This window comes from Telmatherina bonti (assembly GCF_933228915.1).
Source record: "Telmatherina bonti genome assembly, chromosome: 19".
NCBI lineage: Eukaryota > Metazoa > Chordata > Actinopteri > Atheriniformes > Telmatherinidae > Telmatherina > Telmatherina bonti.
Window position 1 is genome coordinate 14,062,687 of NC_136617.1, and position 10,012 is coordinate 14,072,698.

Below are 10,012 nucleotides of genomic sequence, written 5' to 3' on the forward strand. Positions count from 1 at the left end.
TGGTGGCCGCTGCAGAGGAGATCTTTGGGCTGTTCGAAGAAGCAATCGCTGAGTACGAGGAGGAGATAAAGCGTCTCTGTTTGAAGCCCAAAAGAAGCGGAGAAGGTCGGTGTCTCGGTTTCCTTTCAGTCCTCTGAACCGAGCTTGTGAAGTTCCATGACATGAAGCTGAGTTTTAACTGGGAAGCTGGCGCGAGACATTTCCAATCTGTTATAGACTATTTCCAATCTGTTATAGACAATTAACCATTAGTTGGCTGCAACACAGAGACCGGAAGTCTGGCACGGCTGCTATTCAAAATAAAGGACTTTTTAAAGTTAATGTTTTATGAAGGTAGCGCAAAAAGTAATGACTAAAATTGTGTTTTGTTGTTTTTATTATTATACCACATTATTTTACATTTCAAATATTGTAAATACTTATTGGATTAGAGTCCTGCCATTATCTGAAACCAAAAGAAAACATTTTGAAACCTCGAAAGCCCTTGTTTGAACATTGAAAATCTGAAATAAAGTTTTGCAAGTTTGAAAATAAGTTTAGAAACCTAGAAAATTATTTTGAGAGTATGCCAAAAATATTGAATTTCTGCAACCATAATTTTGTACTTGTATTATTATTTATTTTACATAATTCCTCACATGTTCAAACTTCTTGTTGTACCCTTGCTGTTTTTAAGGATACATTTTCAGTTTTAAATATGGCATTGTTGTCCCACCACATGAGTTTGCCAAAAATATTTGTACCTTGTAATATGAAATCTAAAAACTGATGTCAGCATGTTTGATAAAAAGTTTTGAAACTTGAGTTTTGAAATATTAAAATCTTTTGAAAACGTAATTTTGTATGTGAGCTCTGGGGCAACGCAGAGTAGAGTTTCAAACCTCCATTTAACAACAACCCACAATGTTTTCACCCTCTGATTTTCAGGGTTTCAAATGTGTCACTGTTCTCTCAATGCTTTGGTTTGAAACTCTGAAACTCGCACTCTGAAAAACTACAAAAAGACCCCTGCCAGTCAAGTGATTGGAACCCTGCAGCGGTGTGAATTGGAGGTTTGAAACTATGCAAAAACAGAAAATATTTTTGCACCCAGAGTTTACATAAAAAATTATGTTTGCAGAATATTTTCAAGGTTGAAAAACGTTTTTGCAAACATGCTTACAGCAGTTTTCAGATCTCATAATACAAGGGTTCAAAGATTTTAGGCAAACTCATGTGCTGAGACAACAATGCCATTTTTGAAGGTCTGAAAATGTTTCCTTAAAAGTAGCAAGGATGCAAAAAGAAGTTTGAATCTGAAAATATGAGGCTGAAACTTTGTAATATGCATTTTGCATTCATGAAAAATAAAAATTCAAATACAAAGTCATGCTTGCTGACATTCAAACTTTATTTTCAGACTTTTGAAATACTTTTCAATATTTCAAAACTTATTTTCATGCTTGCACAACTTTATTTCAGGTTTTCAATTTTCAAACACTGACTTTCAAAGATTATGGCAGGAGCTTAATATATGAGAAGTCATGTAGTCAATTTTAATTGAGCCATGACAGCAATAAGTAGTGACAGTCAAATTATGCACTAAAAGGATTAAAGGATTGCCTTGGGATTTTGTAAACACATTCATGATTTACTGGGATTAAACGGAAACAGTTTTTATATCCTGTTACCCTCTCACTCGGTGATAACTGGAATTGGAAATTGCAGTCTAATAGGCTAGGCCTCAATTCTGTGCCATACTATATAAAAACCTACTTTTGGTGTCTTATATGTGACATATATAATTCCCACAATTGGTACATTTACTAAAATGTTGGTGTGGGATGAATCTATACACACACACACACACACACACACACACACACGACATGTAAAAAAAACAACTTCAGGAAGAAAACACTTTATATTCCTTCTAACTACAGAAGTGTCCAGATGTTATCCAAGTTTCTCCTATGTTTAGGTCCATAAATAAATACATAATACGTACCATGATGTAGTTTATCTCCCTGCCTTCATTTTGCTTAAAATTCCCAATACCACTGTTCTTCTCACCGATTTCGGTCTCTTGGGTGAAAACATCTGCCTGGAGGACCAGTTTCATACCAAAGAAAAAGCCCCCTGCTGTGAAAAGTGTACCCTCTTGCCTGTAGATAGTGTGTTTTCATAATTACCCTTAAGAACTTACTAAAAGCCTGTACTATCCTGGTGATAAAAAGGAAAAAAAAAAAAATATATATATATACACATACCAGAGGTGGTAATTCCTGGTCAGAAAAGTAAAAGTCCTGCCATGTTTTTTGGATCTACCTGCACATTTAGAACAGGTGTTTTCACTAACAGGCTCATTTACCTGACAAATAAACTCTGCTCATTAAATTCAGCTCGTTTGGTGACTGGTTGGAACAACTGCCGGACAGGACTTTTACTTTCTGGACCAACATTTGCCTTTAATCTTGTACAATATTATAAAATGATCAGCTGATTTAAATTATTGACGTTAGCATAGTAGAAACTTTAATGACCTCTGAGCACTTGAAAATGCGGCATTTTTTTCTTGCACTTTCAGTTATGCAGCATTTCCTTTTTGAAGTTGTTTTCCTATATGCAGTGTGTTTTGTTTATGAAGCGCGTTTTCACCTGTCAGCCACCATATGAGTCAGATCATTTTGTACTATGAACCACCATCATTGCTTAAAAGTATCATTAGAGTTTACATTAATGCAAATCTGTTTTACTTTATCTCAGATGTCTGCAGATTCATTGTGAGAAGGAAAGAAGAGGTTCCTCCTGAGCAGGACAGGACCTCCAGTCTGCACCAGAAGGACAAAGAATGTCCACAGATTAAAGAAGAACATGAGCAGCTACAACCTTTGCTGAAAGTTGCATTTGCAGAGTTTGATTCTGTTTCTGTGAAAAGTGAAGAAGATGAAGAGAAAACTCAGTACTCAATTTATTATCATAGCCAGAGTGTAGACGCAGAGGACTGCAGAACACCAGATACAAATGATAAAACCACTTATTCTTCAGAAGCTGAGGCAAAAACAAAACATGACCAGAGGTCCTCCGTTCAGCCTCAGTCAGGTTCAAACTTCCTGAAAAACAGAAGATGTGATTGGAGGGAAAGAACATTCTGTTGCTCTGCGTGTGGAAAAAGATTCAGCCAAAACTCAAATCTCAAGACACACATGAGAATCCACACAGGAGAAAAGCCGTTTAGCTGCTCGGTTTGCAGTCAAAGATTTGTACAGAAGGTGCACCTGAGGCATCACATGGCACGTCACACGGGAGAGAAACTGTTCGGCTGCAGCACTTGTGACCAGAGATTTCATTGGCTTTATCAGCTCAAAAGTCACCGGTGTGTCAACAGAACAGCAGCTAAACAGACAGAGGGCAGTTCTCTCCCACTCCCTGTCAGCCATGAAGGGCATTGGACTAAGAAGCAGTTCCCCTGTTCACAATGTGGGAGAGTGTTCAGCCTCAAGGACACACTGCTGCGGCACCTCAGATGTCACACAGGAGAGAAGCCGTTTAGCTGCACAGTTTGTGGAAAGAAATTCAGAGAACGGGGAAACATGGGGCAACACATGGTCATTCATACGAGGGAGAAACGCTTTAGCTGTAGCATATGTGATCAAAGCTTCTGTTGGCGTACCCAGCTGAAGAAGCACAGGTGTGAGAGTGAGAGCAGCAGCAGCCTCCATACCTCAGAGGTTCATTGATATGAACTATGATTTCCCACTTTAACTTCTGGATGTCAAAACACATCGTCTGGTTTTATTCCTGAAACTGTGTGTACACACAAAGTATAGTTGTCTTTTATTGATCTCAAGTTCTGCAAGTGTGCATAAGCTTGAGCTGCTTTCAAATAAATGCAGTAGACACACACACACACACACACACACACACACACACAGAGACACACACAGAGGAATGCATAAAGGATACAATGGTCCACCTCACAAAATGTGGCAGTTTGACAATAAATGCTAAAAAAAAATGTTGCATTTCTGCATCTGTCTTACAGTCATGAAATGTTCACTTAGTGTACTACTTGAAATGGTTAAAAACTGTTATTGCACAATAATCGCATGTTCAAATTTGTTTCTGAGAAGATCAGGGAAGATGTATAAAATCATTCCAATCCAGCTTTGTCTGAGGATCTTTCTATTTTGTTTTAAGCCTTTTCTGTTTTGTTCAAAGTTAGTTGAAGTTAAGCAAAAGAAAATACATTGCATATTTACATGATTAGTGGTAGGAAGAAAGATTCATGTTTAGGCTTAAATATTGATAAATACCTTACAGGTTTGCATTTCATCATGAAGATTAAAACAACAAAAAATATTAATTGCTACCATCTCACAGTTTCTGTGCTTTCTGTTGTGTAACTACTGTGTTGTGGACAGTTGTTGTTGTTTTTTGTTTTTTTTTTTGTTTTTTTTTTTTGGTTTGTTTGTTTGTTTGTGGAACTGCTGATTAATTTAAGCTGCAAATGCAACGCAGCATCCCAAACATACCACTAGAGGTCACTGCAGCTGAGCTGTCCATGTGCTGCCAGCATGTTTTGGTCTCAAGGTGAAGTGAAGAAGACTCCAGTATGTTTAAAGAACAGTAGCTATTTGTAGTTATGGACATTACTATCACAATATTTTAAACTTTCTTTTTTATCTTTACAAGAAAACTGAAATGTTTTCCTCTGTCGTGTAAATGAACATAAAAGTTGATTTGCAGTTGTTTAAAATTTTAATGTCTGAAGCAGAGTAAAACCCCTTTAATCAGCATAAAGAAAGACTACTATAAATCAGGATGCAACACAGATAGTACACAAAGCAATGGGGACATTTTAGAGAAAGGAACATGCTATATTACGGATGCACTGTGGTGTGGTGGTTATCGATGTGGCTGCACAGCAGGAAGGTTACTGGTTTAAGCTTTGGTTGGGGACGGGCTCAAACAGGCCTTCCTCCCACTGTCCAAAGATATGAAATTGAGCTTACATTCCAGATGTGCCCACTGTTTTCTGTCCTTCCTCTACACACCATTTTTTTTTTGTGATGGTAATACTATTGATGGGCTTAGTTTGAAATTCTGAAACACTTCTTTAGATCTGGTCACACAATCCAAGTCTTTATTTATTCCAGTTAAACCTTTGGTTGATTTATCACATTCACACAAAGTTCAACTTTGCTAAAGTAGTTTTACAAACAGCAGATGGACAGCTGAAGAGTCCACAGTGGTGTTTGCATTTAGATTTATTGATGCTCCTCTGTCAACAGAGACTGTTTTAATGCCAACATTTAAATCATACTTTAAAGCAAACATAAGTCTTTTGTGTTATTTTCTTTTATTTGCATTGTTCCAGAAACATTGAAACTATTTTATTCAGTTGTAGTATTATCATTTAAACAACAACTTAAAGAAATATGGAAGTTGAACAGATATTAATTGAAAATAGCAAAGCACATTTTTGCATTGAACAGTGTGTAAGCAGGTCTGGGGACAGTACCAATACTTGACCCATGCTGTCAGGGAGGAGTGACACACCTGACCTTAGTTAATCTGAATTACATGTCCTGTTAACACCTTTGTAAAGAGTTGAAAAAAAAACTTGAAGCTACATGAAAAAAGTCTCAGGTAGTTCATGTTCTGGGTGTTTCTGGCTTAAATATGCCAACAGGTACCTTGTTCAGAGATAGTGGTTGTTGGGAAAGAAAAAATATAACCATGAAGGACAGTTTTGAAGAAGCTTTTGGGTTTTGCAAAGTGGGTCTCAGTTAAATGGTTAACTGCTGGATTTCTTATGGGATTGAGTGGTTCAGGTTGAGCTTTTTGAAGGGTTGAGACGACAACAATAATAAGAAACCTTGACGTGCCATTCATTGCTGGACAACGCTTCTGGTGTGATTTGGCCCCTGACAACCAAGTAAATTTTTATTTCATCTATCACAACTGAATGGTTCCTCTCATGTGTGTATTTTCATGTGTTGCAATAAGGCGTATTTTTTGGTGCATGTTGTCTTACAGAAGGGGCGTCTGAAAGGTGTTTCTGCAATGTGAATCTTCATGACGTCTCAGACTGAAGATTTGATCACAGAATGAGCAGGTCTCCTTTCCATGCGGGTCGCTGTTTGCTCTTCTAAACATTGTTTCCATCTTAATGTTTTACCACAGACAGAGCAGCTGTCGCGTTTTTCTGCAATGTCGTCCATATCTGTTTCTGGGTGTCCACTGTCCCACGAATACATTGTTCTTCTCTGTCTGGGGATGATGAAGCTCTGAAGACAAGGAGATTTCATCATCTTCACTGTTTACAGGAACAGGACTATATAACTTAGTATTATCCACCTTCTCTGGTTCCACTTTTCTTCTCCTGGTCCAAACTGGGACTCAAGTTGTTCTGCTCAGTAAGAATCCCTTCTTCGATCACTGACAGTTGTTGCTGGACACCTTCAGGAAACAAAAACACAATGCAGACACTATTTATTATATGGTTATTCTCCAGTGTTTGGAGCAAATAAACACCAGGATGAGAGAGATGAAATTATTCTGTTTGGTAGCAAAGAGAAGAGGGTCAGCATTGGTAAACATCTGGAGACTAGAGCTCTCAAAACCACCAGTCAAGTCTGTAACCTTGGAGTGTTGATAGACTCAGATCTGACTTTCAGTAGCCATATAAAAACTGTCACTAAGACAGCTTTTTACCAACTGAGAAACATCAACAGAATTAAAAGTTTAGTCTCCCAGAAAGATCAGGAGAAACTCATCCATGCATTCATCTCCAGCAGACTGGATTACTGTAATGGTCTTTTAACAGGACTTCCTAAAAAGAGCATTAAACATCTGCAGCTCATCCAGATGCTGCTGCTAGAGCTTTAACTAGAACTAAGAGGTCTGAACACATCACACCAGTTTTAAAATCTTTACACTGGCTTCCAGTTTATACTGGTTTCCAGTCAGTCACAGGATAGATTTCAAAACCCTGCTGATTGTTTACAAATCCCCTAATGGTTTAGGACCAGAATACATCTGTGATATGTTCAGAGAATATAAACCAGGCAGAGCTCTTCGATCCAAAGACTCCGGTCGACTAGTCCAGACCAGAGTCCGGACTAAACATGGGGAAGCAGCATTTAGCTGTTATGTTGCAAACAAGTGGAATAATCTGCCAGTGGAGATTAAACTTTCACCAAATGTAGACACTTTTAAATCCAGGTTAAAAACATTTATTTTCTCATGCGCCTATGCATGACATCTGCACAGTAACTTTTACTTAATTCTGCTTTAATTTATTTTAATATAATCTATGATTTTATTATGATTTTGTTATTTGTATTTTCTTTTTTTCTGTAATGCTTTTAATGTTTCATGTAAAGCACTGTGAATTGTCTTGTACATGAAAGTTGCTATACAAATAAACTTGCCTTGCCTTGCCTAATAACAGTCCCCATGCATTCAGAAATAGATTCAAAGTAGTTAATAAAAAAACTTTGTTTCCCCAACAGGGAAACATAAATATGAAATAATGAAACTCATTTTTTTAAAAATAAGATTGAAAAACTATATGAAAAATGTTTCAACATCTTTGGATATTGTCTCTTAGGATTTAAATTATGACCAATGCTTCTTCTGCAGCATCTTAGTATGCAGATTCAGTGACTATGGAATATGCCTCTGCCATTCTGCTGCACTACTTTAGCAAGCTTTACAAATAAATATGGAGCTGATCATGATTGCCGTGAAATTGTAAAGGTAGGTGGACTGGACTCTGCAACTTCTTCTCCAGCGCCATCCCATTCTGGACTTCAGACATTTTCATCCAGTCTCTGTTACAAATAATTAGAAACAGAACAACATAAAGTATACAAAGGCTCAGTTTGAAAGACATGGTGGTCTCAGGAAAGTTGTTAAATAAGGAAATAACACAAAGTACCAGATGAAAGCGACAGTATGTATGATGTCTATGGTTGCTAACTTCTTCTTTTGTTTTTTTTCCTTAATTTTTTTGGTGGTTAATATGCAACAATATTGTGCATTTCCACCACTAACTAGTCAGTGAACTGAAATGTCACTGTTTTTATTTTAATTAAATCCTCTCAAATAAATCTCCCTTAAAAACAAGAGCAACACACTAATGCAATCATTTTTAGAGTTCTGTTTTAGCAACTTTTCAGCAACCAACTCCATTTTTAGTCTTTCAAGCTTCTGAACCATTTCCTGTCTTTCTTCATACGTTTCGCAGTAAACCAGCACATTTTGGTGGCTCTACACCAGTTACATCTCATGAATAGATGATTCCCAATTAGGCCTAATGTGCCGTTTTAACCTGTGTGTTCAAATCTCAGCTGTGATATTATGGTTTCCTCTCTCCTGGTCCTTCTTGTACTTCTCATCTCACCAGATCTCCTTTGAAAACAATAAACACAGTCCTTTGCTTCCTTCCTCCCTCAGCTTTTGCCATCTTTCCCTCATCTGCCGTCTTATTATAGTCTTTATTTCCTCTTCACTGAAACTGATATTTATGTAAACACAGTTTTCAGTAGCCTGCTTCGCAGTCATGTCTGCCATCTCACTGCCAGCTATGCCATAGTGTGTTGGTATCCATACAAAGTTAATGGTTAACCCCATCATATGTATCTGGTATTGGCATAATTTCAAATAGGATGTCTGATAATCCAACAACAAAGTTCTGATGTTAAAGTAATAATAATAAAGGAAAAATCCAAGTATTGCGGTGACTGAATGTCCATTTCATTAAATTAAGAAATTGTGAGGTAGAGATAACACAAAGAAATGTTTGTGTGTGCTAATGCTCCATCTTTTGGGGCACTAAAGGTCACATCTCTCATGTAGTTTTTCCAAGATCTCTTAAACACAGGCACACTAAGCCTTGGACTGATTTAAAAATTAAACTGAACCAATGAAACAAAATCTCAAAGTGCTACAATAGCATTTATTTCCAATATAGATATATAATTAAGAGAACAGAAAACACGTAACAGTTTTTTTCCTCAGTAAGCTCAAATACAAAAGACAATATCAACTAGTGAAGCAACACAATTGTTTTGTTTCATGTTGGACAAATAAGAGCTAATTTAGCTTAAGCCTAATTTATGTGTCCTTTATGTATGTTAACAGTTACGTCAGAGCCAAATGTAAAGCATCACTAGACAGATACTTCTATGTGTCCTTTATTTTGGCGCAGTTGTTCAGCAACACATCCACTAGACTGGAGGGCTGTACAGAGTTTACTTCAGTTTCAGATAACAGCAAACATGGCGGCAGTGGAGGAGATCATGATATTCTAAAAAAGGAACAGAAAAATGGCAGGTCGGTAGATGGTGATGGTCTGTAGCCATTATTAGTCTTTTTCTTCTTCTTTCTTCCATTTGCTGGACACATGTGAGCTATACCCACAAACACTGCCCCTTGTTTTGCGGGGCTACTACTCAGATTCTTCAAAATACACATCAGCAAATGCTCTGAAAATGGACCAAAATAAGCATGGAAAGGTTGCAGAAGAAGTACAGTGGGCTTCGTCCATTCGCATATAGCATAACAAAGGCTTTTCCCTCCTGCAGCTGCCTGAACAGTACTGTTAATCTCCTCTGACACCCGACAGCAGAGTAAATTGCAGCTACTTGGTTCCTCTCTAGTGTGACAGAAAGAATCTGCCTTTAGATTGTTTCTGCTTTTAAAGGCCATATTACAGAGACACATAAGTATGGTTATCATGTCCCATCCTTCCTTTCAAGTGACGAATCTACTTTAATAAAACATAATCACAGGATAGTTCTAATGCATGTCACACCAGATCATTTGCAACCTCATTCCTGACAGAGAATATCCTTATTATTATGTACAAAAACCTTTAGATGATAAACATAAATGGTACTTTATAATATGACTTGAGAGGATATCTGCCATGTATGTACAAACATAAATTCAATAAACCTCACTCCTGGTTTATTATCTTTTTCTAAAGTTGTTTTTCACATCTGAACACAGTCACCTGCTG